The following is a 16,253-nucleotide window of genomic DNA, read 5'->3' on the forward strand; positions in this document are numbered from 1 at the left end:
GGCATGGCGGGCGAGGGACCCAGAGCCCGGCAGCTCACTCTGCCTCCTGCAGCCTTGGTCCCATGGTCAATGGGTTGATGGCGCAGACCTGTGGCTGTTGGGCCTGACAGCCACCGTGGGACCTGTAAGGCCTCATTTCCTTCCCTTTTCCCTCCCCTGCTGCTCCCAGGGCGCAGCAGAACCTTGCTGACGGTTGTTTACCACCTGCAGGGTCAGAACCCACAGCAGCTGGCACCGAGTAGGTGGAGAGGAGAAAGGCTGGGCGGCGGCGGGAAGCAGAGGAGCTGGTTTAGGCTGAGCAGCTCCGTGAGCTCTGTCTCCAGGCCTGCTTTCCCCAGGCCTGTGTTCTAAGGGCCTGAGCTTGGAGAAGTCGGCACCTCGGGGACCAGGGACCGAGCGACACGAGCTATAGGGCAGGCTTTCTGTGGACTCAGTAAAGCCACCAGAAAAGGCCTGGTTAGAAACTTGTGGGTCTATCCCCAACATTGCCTGTTGCCTGGGGACGTCCTCCTGGAGATTCTGGAAGAGCCAGACCCCGCCAGCTGCTCCAGGATTAGAGCGGAGCCCACCAGGCTCACCCCCACTCTCTTCCCATGTTCGCTATTTACACGTTTCCTTTAAAAGAGGGCCCAAGACCCCAAAGAAGCATTTTGCCTGGGACTGTGCTCCCTCTGCCCTTGAGTGAGACCTGCTCTATCATTGGGATTCTCAGAAGACAGTGCACGTGTGTCCCGGGGGTGTGCGTGTGGTGCACATAAGTGCTTGTGTGCATTATGTGGGTCCCTGTGTGTGTGTGCGCGTGTGCAGATGTAGGTCCTGTGCCTGTGTGTGTACCTGTGTATGTGCGTGTGCATCTCTAGATCATGTGCACGTGTGTCCTCTTTGGACACACCCTAAAATTCCTTTCTGCAGCTGTAAGTCATGAACCTGCCCGGGCTGGGCTGAGGCCCCTGCTGCTTTCTGGGGACCTCCTTGGACCCTCTGGTGGCAGAACCTCAGAAGGACCAGCTCCTTCTTGTGAAACTGAGGAGGGAACAGGAGAGAGCCAGAGTGAGGCTCCTGGCCAGGTGGGGCCTGCTTCCCTGGGCCCCGCATCCAGGCCCAGCTCTGCTCAGCTGCAGACACTTGTCCCTGGTCTCTCCAGGCTCTCAGAGGGATTGCTCTGACAACGGCTGGCTCTGTCCAGAGGACCCTCTGTCCCCAGCCCACCCTCTGCACAGGGACCTGCACTTGTGCCTCCAGCTCTCAGAATCCTGCCTTCCACTGACGGAGTCCCCCCTCAGGGCCGCTCCCTGCTGCTCTGCCCTGCTCTGTGCCATCCCTCCTGGCAGACCTGAGCTGGCGCTGAGCAAAGCCAGGCCCCTGCCTTCCTTCTCCAAAACAAGCACAGAGTCTGAGTCTCAGTGCCTGTGTTGCTTCTTAGCAGTTTAGAGTAAAGGGGTAGGTGGGAGATAGAATCCTGGAGGGTCAGAGCCCATCCAAATGTAGAACTCCTGCCCAGTGCCTGCCCTGGCCAGACGCCTGGTAATGGGATCACTCTTCCTTCTTTGCAGTAAAACATCCGAGGCCATGTTTACCACATGCCCACACCACAACACTGTCTGGCTTCTGACAGACTTCAAAAAATATTTGTTAGAGGGATGAATGGGAGGGAGGATGGATGGATGGATGGGAGGATGGATGGATGGGAGGATGGATGGATGGGGGATGGATGGATGGGGGATGGATGGGAGGATGGATGGATGGGGGATGGATGGATGGGGGATGGATGGGAGGATGGATGGATGGATAGATGGATGGGGATGGATGGATGGATGGATGGATGGGGGATGGATGGATGGAAGGATGGATGGGTGGGTGGATGGATGGATGGATGGATGGATGGATGGGGGATGGATGGATGGGAGGATGGATGGGTGGATGGATGGATGGGGGATGGATGGATGATGGATGGGGATGGATGGATGGATGGGGGTGGATGGATGGATAGGTGGGGGATAGGTAAATGGATGGATGGGGGGCTGGATGGGTGAATCAATGACAAATGGAAACTTCTGCAGGTTTAAGGATGGAAGCCTGGATGGCTGGCTAGACAGACAGGTAGAGGGTGGAGGGGCAGGTGAGTGGGTGGGTAAGAGCTGTAGCCCCTGATATATGTCAATCAATGGCAGAGCTGGCAAGGGTCCTGCTTCAGATCCAGACTCCCCCACTTCTCCTCTGGAAGGTCTGTGCCTTCCTCCACTCACCCAACAGCACTTCTGCCTTGAGTGGGTCTACGCGTCCATGACTCCCACCCAGACCTCTCCCCAGCACCAGCACCATACCTTCTACCCAGGCCATGTTTATTCCTCCCAGACACCTGGGCGGGCTCTGTTCCCTGGTGTGCAATGAATGCCATCTCACCTGCCTACTCCGTGGACGAGCCCATCTTTAGTGATCCCTGGTCTGTCCACCATGAACTATATGAATTTCACCTTTGAACTTGTGTTTTGTGAGTGACATCTGCTGGGCACTGTAGGAAATGTAAAGGGAGGAGAGCCCTGTGGTACACAGGCCTCTGGTTCCCTGCCCACCGGTTCACATACAGCATTCTCCAAGCCCCGGGAGCCCAGGATTCCTGTGAACCCACAGTGCCAGGGGGACACACCAAAACCACCAAAACAGCAGGGTTAGGTGTGTGCAGCCTCCACTGTTCTGATAAGATGGAAATACATCTGCGTGTGCGAACCTGGTAGCACAAACTGTCTTTCTGGTGAGTGGGCAGGCAAACGAAATGCTTGGTATTTAAAACCGGCATCACACAGTGTGGAGATGGACATTATAATTCAAATAATGGTTTAACTTTTTAATTTCCCTTTACTCAGAATGACATTAAATGGCAAATTAAAAATACCAAGCCAAGTCAGGAAGAAAGAAGGGGATAGGCCAGGGCCACTGAGCCCCCAGACCCTGCAGGCAGGTGCCCCAGGTGGCAGGAAGATTCTCTGGCTCTTGACCTTGGCTTTATTTCATCACAGCAGAGCGATGACAGCACTGTGGCCACTCTTCTGTGCACTCATTCCTTCTTTCAATCCCTCGCTCACCTGTACTTCCCACGGTCAGCAGGCCATGGGCCAGGACGGGGCGGGGCCTTTGGCCCAGATGAAGGGCACAGCAGGTGAGACACAGCTGGTGAAGGCCAGGAGAGACTGCAGAGGTCGTGGCCTGCGCTTCATGTCACCAGCATGGAGAGTGCAAGGTGACCCTTCTCCTCCCCATGCCTCAGTCTCCTCGTGAGAAAACCATGGGCATTCCTCCAAACTCAGAAAATCTGGGCCTTTGAGGATGGCGTGGGCGCCCTCTAGCGGACTCCAGGGGAAGTGGCCAGGCTGCTCCCAGTCCTGCAGCATCTCTCGGGCTGCTGGGAGTGCTGACCGCTGCAGTCTCCAAGGAGGGTAGTGTAGCAACATCTGACCCTGCCATCTAGGTATGTCTCCATAACACGTGCGGGAAATGGCGGAGGTGGCAGGTGGAGGAGGCTATTCATGAAAAGATGACGAATGCCAGTCAAGATGACAGAACTCAGGGGATGCTGTGCAGCCACCAAACGCGGCAAGCTCTTTACAGACTGCCGAGAACAGCTCCAGGTTGCCGTCTTGGGTGGGGTTCCTGCAGCATTCCCAAGGGGAGGGCTCACGCAGGGGGCAGGGTGGAGTGGCCCGCAGGGCCAGGGCCTTAGCAGCTGTGCTGATAGGTGAAGTGGCAGGAGGACAGCCCTGTCAGCAGCGCTCCAGCTGAGGAAGGCCATCTCCCCCTTGCTCCACCTTTGGCTCGGGGCAACCAGGGAGTTGTGAACTCCCAGCAGGCACAGGCAAAGTGAAACCCAGTAGACCCAGTGCTCCAGGTAAGAGCTCCAGGCTCCAGCTGGCAGAGAGAGGGCACATCAGTGACCCGTCCCAGCGACACAGGCAGAGCCCCACGCTGCCCAACACCGTCTCTGCAGCTGTTCTGGGAAAAACCACATGCAGAGCAGCATGCATAGGTGCACCCTTGGCCACCCGAGGCCGGGGCATGTGCGGGTTTTCTTGCTTGTGTGCATCTGTCACCACAGTACAGTCAAGTCCTCACTTTCCCTTGCCGCCCACTGTACTTCCTTTGGAATTTTCCACCAACTGCAACTTCCATCTACACAAAAATAAATGAAACCATCTTAAAAACCAATCTTGCCGTGTCCCCAGGTCAGGGGACTTACAGAGTTGAGGTGGCACTACCCTCCCCCATTGATCTACAGGTCTGTGCAGTCCCCGTGGAAACCCCACTGACCTCCCTACAGAAACTGACCAGCTGAAACTAAAATTCTCACAGAAACCCCAGGGAACCAGAATAGCCAGAAAAATCCTAAGGGGAGGGGAACAGAATAAAGTTGGAAAATCCACACTTCCCCATTCCAAAACTTACTACAAATCTGCAAGAAGCAGGATTGTGTGGGACAGAGGAAAGGTAGATAAATAGCTCAGTGGAATAAAAGTGAAAGAGACAGATAAGAGACAGATAAGTAGACAAGGAGCCCTCTTCCACGGCTGGTGGGAATGGAAAGTGGGGCAGCCCTTTGAAAGCAGTGTGGTAGTTCCTCAGTTAAACGTCGCATCCTAGGTGACCCTGCCACCCCACACAGAGGTATCTGCCCCAGAGAAATGACACCACATCACCATGAAGAGCTTGCACTGAGCGAGGATGGATGAACTGTCCGTGCAACAGGGTGCTATTTGCAATGAAAAGGAATGAAGTCCTGATATCCGGCATGAGCTCAGCAGCACACCACGCTAAGTGAAAGAAGCCAACCTGCCTGTTCCATTCCTAGACCCTGTCCAGGCGGGCAAGTCCACAGAGCCACAGAGCAGATCCGCACCCTCGGGTGGAGGGTGATGGGGAATTGTGGGGTGACCACTAAGAGGTACAGGGTTTCTTTCTAGTGCCATGAAAATGTTCCAGGATGGATCATGGTGGTGGTGGCACAACTCTGAATTCCTAGAAGCCACTGAATGGGACGTTTTAGAGGGAGAAATGTAGGCCTCGGAACTGCACCTCCACAGGGCGGCTCCAAAAACCCCCCAATTGTGGGAGGAGGGCTGCATAGTCAGCTTTTCACCAGTGAGACCAAAATACCTGACAAAAACAACTTGGGGAGGAAAAGTTTCTCTGGGCTCACAGTTTCAGAAGATCAGTTGGCCAACCCCATCCCTCTGGGCCCAAGATGAGGCAGAACATCATGGCAGAAGGGTGTGGTGGAGGAGAACAGCTCAGCTCATGGCAGTCAGGAAGGGGGTGGGCAGGGACAAAAGACAATCCCTAAGGGCATTACAATCCTGTAACATTATAATCCCTAGAATTCCTCCAGCCATGCCCCACCTGCCCATCATCTCCACTCAGTAATACATTCAAATTATTAATCTATCAAATGGATTGATCCACTGGCTAGGTTACAGCTCTCAGGGTCTGCTTCACACAGAACAGGGTCACGGCTCTGGGATTTGGAACTAGGAGGGACCTCAGAGGCCACAGATTTATGGGTGGCGTCCTGGGTCGCGTCACCACCACACGTTGCTTAAGAACTTGGTAGGTACCCGTGGCTCAAATAACCTCGTTTGTTCTTGTTCATAGACCTGAAGTGTGGCAGGGTCACCAGCCCAGGCAGCTCAGCGCTGGACTCCCATCTTCCTGAGGCCATGTCCCCAGGTCAGGAGACTTACAGTGTTGAGGTGGCTCTGGATTCCCATCTTCCTGAGGCCATCGAGCTGGCTGGGACACGTCTTTTCCAGTGAGGCAGAGGCACAGAGGACGAGCCCAGCCACACACACACACACGTCAAAAGTCTTTGCTCATGTCGTGGCTGCGGATGTTCTGTGGGTCAGAGCAAGTCACAAGTCCACGAGGACGCCAGGGCCGGAGTGGTTGTTGCAAAGTTTAATGGAGCTGCAAAGACACATGGCAAAGCACACAGGCACCGAAAGGAGAAGACTTGAGGACAATATGCACCTGCCCTAGTGACAAAGGCTCAGAGAGAGCTGGCACAGCCTGGTCTCACAGACTCAGTAAAAATCCTGAGATGGATTTTTTTGTTTTTGGTAGCAGGGATTGAACCAAGAGGTGCGTAACCATTCAGCCACATCTTCAGCTCTTTTATTTATTTATTTATTTAGTTTTGAGACAGGTCTCCAATGCCTTCTCCTCCAGGAAGCCTTCCTAGTGCAGTTTCCCCCTCCTCCCTCCCACTGCTGACTCCACCTGTCTGTTCCCACCCCAGCATCCCCCTGCAGTCGGTAAGAGGATCTCCCTCTGCCCTAAGGTGGAATGTGCTAGGGGACCTTAAAAGGGTTTGGAGGAGGTTTTTTCCCTTGGAAGAGGTGACCCTGAACCAAGTTTGAAGGATGAGTAAGAGTTTCCCAATTGCCTAGTTGCAGTGCCCCATGCCTGTAACCAGGGAGACTCAGGGTCACAGTGTCCAGTCCAGCCGGGCAACTTAGCAGGACACTTCTCAAAAGAGGAACTCCAGGTTTCATCCCGAGTACCAAAAAATAAATAAAGTGCCAATGAGACCAGGGTTTCTGAGTCCACTTATTTAGTCATGTTTTCATCCATCAAGCAGTTATTAAGCCACCTGTGTGTGCACTGACTTGGTCACCAGAAGCAAGACAGCACCTCACTTATCTCTGCCCCTCCCTGGCTCAGGCTCCAAGGTCTGCAACGTCTGCAATCTAGGGCCCTCGAAAGGTGGAGACCTTGGGGACCAAAGCTGGCTGGAGAAAGAGGCGACAGAGGGACCTGGGTTGGTGACAGTGGGGCCCGCACTGTGTTGGAAGGACACGACTAGGAAGATGGCCCTGACGCCAGATCACGGCCCTTCTACTTCCCGCGGTGACTGGCGGAGCAGGCCCCAGAGTCCCATTCTTTCCTGTGAGCTGGGGCCCACGGCCAGCCAAGGGCAGGTCGGAGCGCACCTGCCCACCTACCTCCGCCCTCCCTCCGCCCGCAGCCTCCGGCAGTGGCGGGAACCGACCAGTAGGGGGCGCGCGCGACCGCCTCGTTCCTAACTCGCTATTCCTCCCCGCAGCAGGGTGAGGCAGGCAGGACAGTCCCCCTCCCTGAGGCACAGAGTAGGAGCCAGCCCACGGTCACCCAGCCCGAGTGGCACAGCTGGAAGTCGAACCCAGGAGATTCTGGAGGACCATACCCTCACCACCTTGCCTTAGTCTTGGTAGGAGCTGCTGGGGCTTCCTAGCCAGGAGGCGTAGGTGGACACCGGGGATTGTCCAGGGGAAAAGGAGGGGGGAGCTGCCCGGCAGGAACTGCGCTGCTGCCAACAGAGGAGGCCGGGCGGGAAGAGGGCAAGTCACTCAGAAGCGTTGCCCTGGGGAGAGCGCAGGAGGAGGGTGGTCAGGCAGGCACGGGCTTCAGGAGAAGCTGGTAGTCTGAACACAAGGGAGAAACAGGGTCCTTCGGTGGGAGAGGACTGGAGGGGACTGCTGGGAGCCAGGAAGGCCACCAAGGAGGCCAGCACTCTCCAGGAGATAGCCTCGAAGGCTCAGGACTCTTCAGGCTGCAGGAAACGGCTCCTCAGTCAGGCCTCCCTTGGTGACCAGAGACAGACACCTGCAGAGGACAAGGCGAGAGGGCCCAGGGTTCCCCTGTGAGGGTGGCCATGCCTCTAGTCCCTGGGAAACCAGAAGCAGGTCACGGAAAGCCCTGGAACCCATCCCTGGCTCTGCTGTGTGCTCCTCAGCCTGGGGCCTTCCTCCACTCGCTCCCTGAAGATGGCCTTTCTCCCCTGGCAGAAGCTGTGTCCCTGGCAACTCCCAGTGCCTGTGTGAAAGTCTCAGGGGAGGAAACCCCTGGCCCAGCTTGGGCAGATGCCACCCAGACCAGGTCCTTGGACTGTGGCTGGGAAGAGACGGGTGAGCGCACAGCAGGTCCCTGCAACCATGTGGACCAGCCAGGGATAAGGAGTTCCCAGAGGAAAGAACCATGTTGAGCTCTGGGGCCAGCAGACCCCTGTCGTGTCCCCTGTTTGTGTGAGCACTCATGAGAGGTTCAGCCAGCTGGGTGGGGCCATCCTGGGGTCATGCTTTCCTCACTTGTCTTCCCCATGGGCCTGTGCAGGCTTAAGGGCCTCAGGAGGATCCAGTCTCCAAGTTTGGTCCTGCCACTGGCCAGTGAAAAATGGCCACAAGTTCTTTGGCCTTTCATGGAGAGGCCAGCCTGAGGCTGCTTGATCAGCAGAGAGTGGGGGACATGATGTGGCCCTTGTCTCTGGGTCTGGTCTTGCACAGGGAAGCTCTCTGCCCTTGGAGCACTGGCTTTTGGGTCCAGGCTGCTGAGCTCCCAGTGAGAGCAGACTGGGAGGTGAACCCTCAGTTCCCATAGGCACCGGAGCAGATGCCACCGAGCACGGGCAAACATCCTCCCCAAGTCCTGCTCCACCTGCAGATTTGGGAGGAGGATAAAGTGGTTGGTAAAATGCTCTAAGTCACTGAGCTTTGGGCAGTTTGTGTGCAACAGTAGATCACTAGAACACTGAGGGCCCCCGAGACTCAGAAAAGCTTAGTTCTCTGAAACATGTTTGTTACTTGGAAAGTAGAGATAATGCCCACCTCTCAGGGTGCTGGTGAAGCCCACATGTCTGGGACAATGTGACAGCCGTGAGCTTCTCTGCCTCCTGGAGCAGACTGGATCTGCCTGCCCCTGCTCACTGCTGCACCCAGCTCCTGACCACGTCAGGAGAAGCAGTGGGGGCTGTGTTCACAGTCCCTCACAAGGAGTGCAGGGTCCAAGGCCAGATGCTGATCGATAAAAGGCACTTTGCAAAAGCCTTCCTCCTTTTGCTCCCACAGCCCCCTGGACCCACCAAGTTTGCTTCCCTTTTCAGAAGCCTCCTTGTTCTTTTCCAGAAAAATCCAATTTCCCAAAAATGGCTAAAATGATGCTCCAGGCCCCGTTAAAGGGCAGATGAACAGATCCAAAGGGACAGAGCCTCAACTGTCCATCACTCCTGCCCTGGAATAATTGAATCCCTGGCCCTGCTGCCTGTGGCCTGGGCAGCCTCCTGACCTGGCCTGACTTGGGCTCTCCAGCATCTTCCTGTGCTGAGAATGTGGGTTTTGGAGTTGGGACCTGGGCCCCAAATGGAACTGTACCAGGTAACCTCAGAGAAGCCTCCACCCGTAATTCCCCACGTGACTGCAAGACCTGCCCTTGCCCACCTCCCGCCCAGCCTCCAGGATGGGCTACGCTGCTGCCCGCACACGCTCCAGGTGGAAGGGGAACTGAAATCTCCGCAGGGCTGAGTGCATGCCTGGCACCTGCTCCCTGTGCCTCAGAGGCCTGCCCCCACCTGTCCACTGCTCCCCATAACTGGCTCCCCAACACGGGGGCTTCAGGCAGATTTGGGGGTGGTGATGGGATGGGCTTCAGTGTTCCACATTCAGCAGGGTCAGATCTGGGATGCTGATGCGGGTGGGGGCCTCGGGAGGCTGAAGCCGTGGCAGAGGCACATGGCCTGAAGGAGCTGGAGTGGGCAGCAGCCGCAGCTCCACTTCTCGAGTTGATGCAGGAAGCCAGTTGGGAGGTCTGCAGCAGCTGAAATCAATTTCTTTTCAAGGTTAAAAAAAAAAATCTGCTGGGAAGGCACACAGACAGGAAGAAGCAACAAGAATGAATAATGGCGCTTTGGCAAGAGCCGGAGGTCCCCACACAAGGCCCCTGACCCAATACAGCCCAAGGTCAGAGGCCGGGGCAGGGACGGAGTGGAAGCCCAGGTGCCAGGGTAAGAGGAGCCCCCTTGCTGGGCCCGGGACACTGCTCTAGAGATCCTGAGGCTTTTATGACTGGGACAGGGACACAGACTCATTTTAATCTTACTGCACTCCTCCAGGGTGAGGCCTGAACCCCACCTGCCTGAGGGCTTTCTGTCCCTGATCACCAGCCTGCTTCCCCGTCCTTCCCTTGACCCTGCCTAAGACTTCTTCGTGGACTCAAGACAAGCCCTTGCTCTCCTGGGCTCCTTGCCAACTTGTGTCTGCACAGTCCCAGCAGGAAACAGAGAGCGTGTGCAAGTGACTGTCTGGAAGGACTTTGGCAAAGGGACTGCTGGCAGGTCTGAGGGCCAGTATAGTGAGACAAAGGGGAGGCAGCACCCAGAAACCAAGGCTGTCTACGGTTGCCCCGACAGCCTACAGGGAGCCCTGGTAGGATTTATTTTGTGTATGAAAATGCAGCTGTCAGTGGACATTTTCCACCTAATGTGTATATATATTTTTTTTTAATTTTTTTTTTTTTGGAAAATGTACAGACTGTTTCAGCATTCATACACAGCTTTGTGTGCAATGCGGGCCCTTAGACAATTACTTTTCTATGATTGCTTTAAGAAATAAGAATGGCTGAGTGTTGTGGCGCATGCCTGAAATCCCAGCCACTCAGGAAGCTGAGACAGGAGGATTACAAGTTCGAGGCTGGCCTCAGCAATTTAGTAAGACTCTGTGTCAAAAAATTTTTTAAAAGTGCTGGGGATGTAACTCAGTGAGAGAGCACTTGCCTATTGTGTGCAGAGCCCTGGGTTTAATTCCCAGAACCACTTGGAAAAGAAAGAGGGAGAGGGAGGGGGAGCAGGAGAAAGAGGGAGAGAGGGAGGGAGGGAGGGAGGGGAGAGGAGAAGAGGAAGAGATGGATGGAAAATTTTATCTAACCCAGAGGTTGGAAGGCAGAGGTTCAGTAGATGTATCTGCACTGCTCTCCAACATTTTGCATACAGCAGGTACTTAATAAATGTGGCTAGAACGAATGAGCAGATTCCTCACTTCTCATTCCTCAGGAGAGGTGAAAGGTAGTTCTGTGGGCTGGATCGTGTCCCTGTACAACACTGAAGCCCCAGCCCCCAACATGGCTGTATTTGGAGTGAGGAAGAATTCAAGTTAAATGAGGTCCTGAGGATGGAAGGGAAGCCGGACAGCTCCTCCGGTCTCTACCACCTAAGGACAGGTAAGAAGGAAGCATCTGCAACCCCAGAAGCAACCTCACCAGGAATCCCATCAGCTGCCACCTTGATCTTGGACTTCCAGCCTCCAGAATGGCGAGAGGCCAACTTGTGTGGTTTAAGCTCCCACCCCCCCCCCAGAGTCTCCCACTAGGTCAAGGTGAGAGCAGCCAAGGACACCTCTGATTGGTCCCCGCCCACACACGAGGTCCCCTGCGGCTCTGGGTCCCTGGTCAAAGCAGGGAGTCAGCAGGGCGACGCAGGCCCTGGGCCTCGAGGGGAGAACCGTTTCCTAGCCTTATGCAGCTTCTAGAGCTGCTCCCTGCCTTCCGTGTCCCTAGCCCGCAGTGCACTTGTGCTTCAGCCTCTGCTGTGTGCTTCCCCACCTCCCTCTTCAGAGCGCCCTGAGGCTGATCCCAGAGGGTAGCTGCAGGGAGCTGCATTCTGTGTCACTCGGGGATCTGGGGTTCAAGTCGTGGCAATGCTGTTTCTCTGTGAGTGATTAGAGGACCCCCACAGCTGCTCCCACGCAGGAATCACGGCTGCGCGGGCAGGTCTCCCGGCCCCGGTGTCAGCTCAGGACTCCAGGCCAGTCGTTCACACAGGTCCTCCAGGTGCCCGAGTAGGATCCCTGGCATCAGCACCCACCCAGGACTCCTGGCCACAGCCCATGTTCAGGAACTCTGGCTGCCACTCCCGTGCGGACCCCCATCTACCAATGTGGGGCTCCCCCGGTCGCCTACATGGTGGGGCACTATAACCACTGCCACAGTCCACTACACGTGGTATCCTGCACCTGGGGTCACTGCACTGAGTCTGGTGACAGCTGCCAGCCACAATACTGCACGCCACAGAGCTGTATCTCCCAACACGCTGCTCAAGGACACCGCCCAGCCCCACCAGGTCGACACCCCATCACTGAAAGCAGAGCCTCCATCTGGGGACACCTTCGTCACTGGCGACTCCCAGCTTGGAACATGGCCGGGGCTTAGAAACGATATTAAGGCACCAGAGGTCCCCAATTCCCCCCTCTACCCGGCACAGTGCCTGTGGCTGCACAGCCAGTCCTCAGCTTGCCAAACTGGGTGGCAAAACTGGGTCCTGAACTGCCCAATACAACCCAGCTCTCTAGACAGATGTGTAGCCCCAGAGCGCAGCCCACAAGACCTCCGGAGAGAGGTTCCTGATTGGGAAGTAGAAAGGGAGGGGGTGAGGGAGATAGAGCTTAGATACTAAGTTAGAGACCAGGAATTGCAAGGTCTACCAGCGATATAAGGAGATGAGACCAGGCACCCACATCCCACCAGGGGGCTCCAAAGGAGGCCCTTGGGTGCAGTCTGCCATCAGGAACCGGCAAGTGCCATACCAAACTTCCAGGAGCTCTGCCCCCAAGAGCAACCCTCCTGCCCTAATAACCTCCAGCATCCTGAGGGTGGAGACACCAGCAAACACCGAAACCCCACCTATCGCCTGAGAAGAGAGGCAGGAAAGACACTGACCTCCAACCAAAACTACCCTTCTATCTTCCTTCGAGATTTTTTTTCCCTTTTTTCCTTCTCTCTCTCCTTCTGCCCTCACATCCCCAACATTTGTGAAACCAAGTGCTTCTCATGAAGTAGGCTACTGAGGACTGGGACGTCTGCACGGTATATTGTGTTCTTTTATCTCTTGTTTTTCATTTTTTTACTTAATATTTAGGTTTGTTTGGTTTTTGTACCCTACTGTCTTCCCACTTAAACTTGTCTCCCCAAAATCACTTCCTCTCTCTTCTCCTGCTACTAACCAACTTCTTTAGATTCCTCTTTCACACTTTCTAAGACCTATGGCTCGGTGTCCTCCCCTTCTTCCCCCTCCGCATCTCATCCTACACCTCACCCCTGGTTCTTTGTCACCATCAGAAACTGTGGACCCTTTTGCAAACCTGCTGTTATATTGTAGAAGATAACTGAACTCACCATTTCTGTCTACTGTGACAAACTGTAAATGTCTCATCGCAGCCATCTGGTTTAAGGTTGTACATTGTCTGTATGGGAATCTGTCTACATTGCTCTTCCCCTTAAAAGAGAGGCACTGGAAACCTGCAGGGGCACTACAAGTCTATAGGGTAAAACCGTAATGCCTCGGATTCGCAGAGCTGAAGGGGAGACACGTGATCAACGTGGAGAAACAAGGGAAGAAAGTGCCCCAACAAACCAGGAGAGTAAGTACGTGATTAGAACCCATGGCCAGCCCAGCCGAGAAAGGACAGAGAGGGAGTTCAGATGTATGAATTAAAATCTTCTGTGAACTAGAGGGTGATGTAAGAGAGCAAGTACAGCAGCAAAAGATCATTTCAACAAAGAGCTACATGACCAAGTACAGGAAGCAAAACATTTCTTTAATAAGGAGATAGACGTTCTGGGAAAAAAAAAGAATCCTTGAAATGAAGGAGTTATAAATGATGGTGGAATGTGATGGACATGATTATCCAAAGTACATGAAGACACAAATTGGTGTGAATATACTGTGTACAAAACCAGAGATATGAAAAATTGTGCTCTATATGTGTAATAAGAATGGTAATGTATTCCGCTGTCATATAAAATAAATAAATAAAATAGAAAATAAAAGAAACAAACAAACAAAAAAAACAACTAAAAGCTCAATAGAAAGCATCACTTGGAAGACAGGACCTCAGACAATGAAGACAAAATATATAATCTTGAAAAGAATGTTGACTGCACAGTGAAGATGGTAAGGAACCATGAGCAGAACATTCAAGAATTATGGAATAACATAAAAAGACCAAATTTGGGGCCTGGGCTTGCAGCTCAGCAGTAGAGCGCCCACCTAGTGTGTGTGAGGTGCTGGGTTTGATCCTCAGCACCACATATAAATAAATAAAAAATAAAGGTATCCGGTCCACCTACAAATATATGTGCATGTGTGTGTGTGTGTGTGTGTGTGTGTGTGTGTGTGTGTGTGTATAGATATATATATATATAGAGAGAGAGAGAGAGAGCAAATTTTAAAATTATCGGGATAGAGGAAGGCATAGAGTTCCAAACCAAAGGAATGAACCATCTGTGAATTATCTCAATGAAATAATATCAGAAAAATTTCCAAACATGAAGAATGAATGGGAAAATCAAATACAAGAGGTTTCCAGGATGCCAAATGTACAATATCACAACAGAACTACACCAAGGCACATGATAATGAAAAAATGCCTAGCATACAGAATAAAAAGAAAATTTTAAAAGCCACAAGAGAAAGGAATCAGATTACGTATAGGGGGAAATCAATTAGGTTATCTGCAGATTTTTCAACCCAGACCCTGAAAGCTAGAAGATCCTGGAACAATATACATCAAGCTCTGAAAGAAAATGGACACCAACCAAGAATCTTATATCCAGCAAAATTAAGCTTTATATTTGATGATGAAATAAAAACCTTCCATGATAAACAAAAGTTAAAGGAATTTACAACTAGAAAGCCAGCACTACAGAACATCCTCATCAAATTATTCCATGAGGAGGAAACAAAAAACAACAACGAGGGCTGGGGTTGTGGCTCAGTGGTAGAGTGCTTGCTTGCACGTGTGAAGCCCTGGGTTTGATCTTCAGCATCACATAAAAATAAATAAATTAATTAAAATAAAGATATTGTGTCCATCTACAAGTAAAAACAAATTTAAAAAGGGAAATATATCTTTAAAAATATAATGAAAATCATCAAAGGGAGGTGTTACAGTACAGGAAATACTAACCAAAGAGAAACCAAGTCAAGTTAAATTCCAAATATAAACAAGTAGGGCTAAGAATACAAATCATATCTCAATAATAATCCTGAATGTTAATGGCCTAAACTCACCAATCAAAAGACATAGACTTGGAGCTGGGGTTGTGGCTCAAGTGGTAGAGTGCTCGCTTAGCACCTGAGAGGCACTGGGTTCAATCCTCAGCACCACTTAAAAATAAAATAAAGATATTGTTTAAAAAAAAAAAGACATAGACTGGCAGATTGGATTTTTTTAAAAAATCCAACAATATGCTTCCTCCAAGAGACTCTTCTCATACAAAAAAACATCCACAGACTGAAGGTGAAAGGTTGGGAAAGAGCAGGTGAAATGTTGGACGGCGGAAAGAAGCAGGGGTGTCCATCCTCATATCAAATAAGTAGACTTCAAGCCAAAGTTAATCAAAAGAGATAAAGAAGGACATTTCCTACTACTCAAGGGAACCACACAGCAACAAGACATAGCAATCATAAATACATATGCCCCCCCAAATGGAACAGCTATGTTCATCAAACAAACCCTTCTCAGGTTCAAGAGTCAAATAGGCCACAACACAATAATTCTGGGTGACGTTAACACACCTCTTTCAACACTGGATAGATTTTCCTAAGTAAGGCTAAACAAAGAAACTATAGAACTCAATAATACGATCAATAACTTAGCCTTAACAGACATATATAGAGTATTTCATCCTTCAACAAATGAATTCACTTCTCAGCAGCACATGGATTCTCCTCTAAAATAGACCATATATTATGCCACAAAACGACTCTTAGCAAATACAAAAACATAGAGATGTTACCCTGCATTCTATCAGTTATCCCACTCCTCGGTTTATACCGAAAGGACTTTAAAAACAGCATACTACAGGGACACAGCCACATCAATGTTTATAGCAGCACAATTCACAATATCTAAACTGTGGAACCAACCTAGATGCCCTTCAGTAGATGAATGGATAAAGAAAATGTGGTACATATACACAATGGAGTATTAATCAGCAGTAAAAGAGGATAAAACCATGGCATTTTCAGTAAATGGATGGAATTGGAGAATATTATGCTAAGTGAAGTTAGCCCCTCCCAAAAAACAAAATGCCAAATGTTTTCTCTGATGTAAGATGCTGATCCATAATGGGGTTGGTGGGGAGGAATGGAGGAACTCTAGATAGGAAAAGGGGGAGGGAGGGAGAAGGCAGGGGGTAGGGAAGATGGTGGAATGAGATGGACATCATTACCCCAAGTTCATGTATGAAGACATGAATGGTGTGACTCTACTTTGTGTACAACCAGAGACATGAAAAATTGTGCTCTATATGTGGAACATGAATTGAAATGCATTCTGCTGTCATGTATAGCAAATTAGAATAAATAAATTTTTAAAAAGCGATCACATTTAGTGCCCACCCAGACAGTCCAGAGTAATCTGCCCCATCCCCAAGTCCTTAATCCCTTGCCATTTAAGGTCACT

At 51.8% G+C, this 16,253-nt stretch overlaps 2 long non-coding RNA genes across 4 annotated transcripts; one reads left to right on the plus strand and one right to left on the minus strand.

Moving 5' to 3' along the window:
- Positions 1-2,824: 2,824 nt before the first annotated feature.
- LOC144365384 (uncharacterized) lies at positions 2,825-7,595 on the minus strand. Of its 2 annotated transcripts, XR_013423749.1 has the most exons (3): positions 7,211-7,595; positions 5,730-5,952; positions 2,825-4,164 (listed from the first exon to the last, which is right to left on the minus strand). It is a non-coding gene; the product is annotated as an uncharacterized LOC144365384 (long non-coding RNA). The 2 variants fall into 2 exon arrangements; XR_013423748.1 differs by lacking the exon at positions 7,211-7,595 and having other exon boundaries at positions 5,730-6,232.
- LOC144365383 (uncharacterized) lies at positions 7,097-15,959 on the plus strand. 2 transcript variants are annotated; one of them, XR_013423747.1, is made up of 3 exons: positions 7,097-7,234; positions 9,635-9,799; positions 10,844-15,959. It is a non-coding gene; the product is annotated as an uncharacterized LOC144365383 (long non-coding RNA). The 2 variants fall into 2 exon arrangements; XR_013423746.1 differs by lacking the exon at positions 10,844-15,959 and adding an exon at positions 9,908-10,632.
- Positions 15,960-16,253: the final 294 nt, after the last annotated feature.

Source organism: Ictidomys tridecemlineatus, chromosome 7, assembly GCF_052094955.1.
Source record: "Ictidomys tridecemlineatus isolate mIctTri1 chromosome 7, mIctTri1.hap1, whole genome shotgun sequence".
Lineage (NCBI taxonomy): Eukaryota > Metazoa > Chordata > Mammalia > Rodentia > Sciuridae > Ictidomys > Ictidomys tridecemlineatus.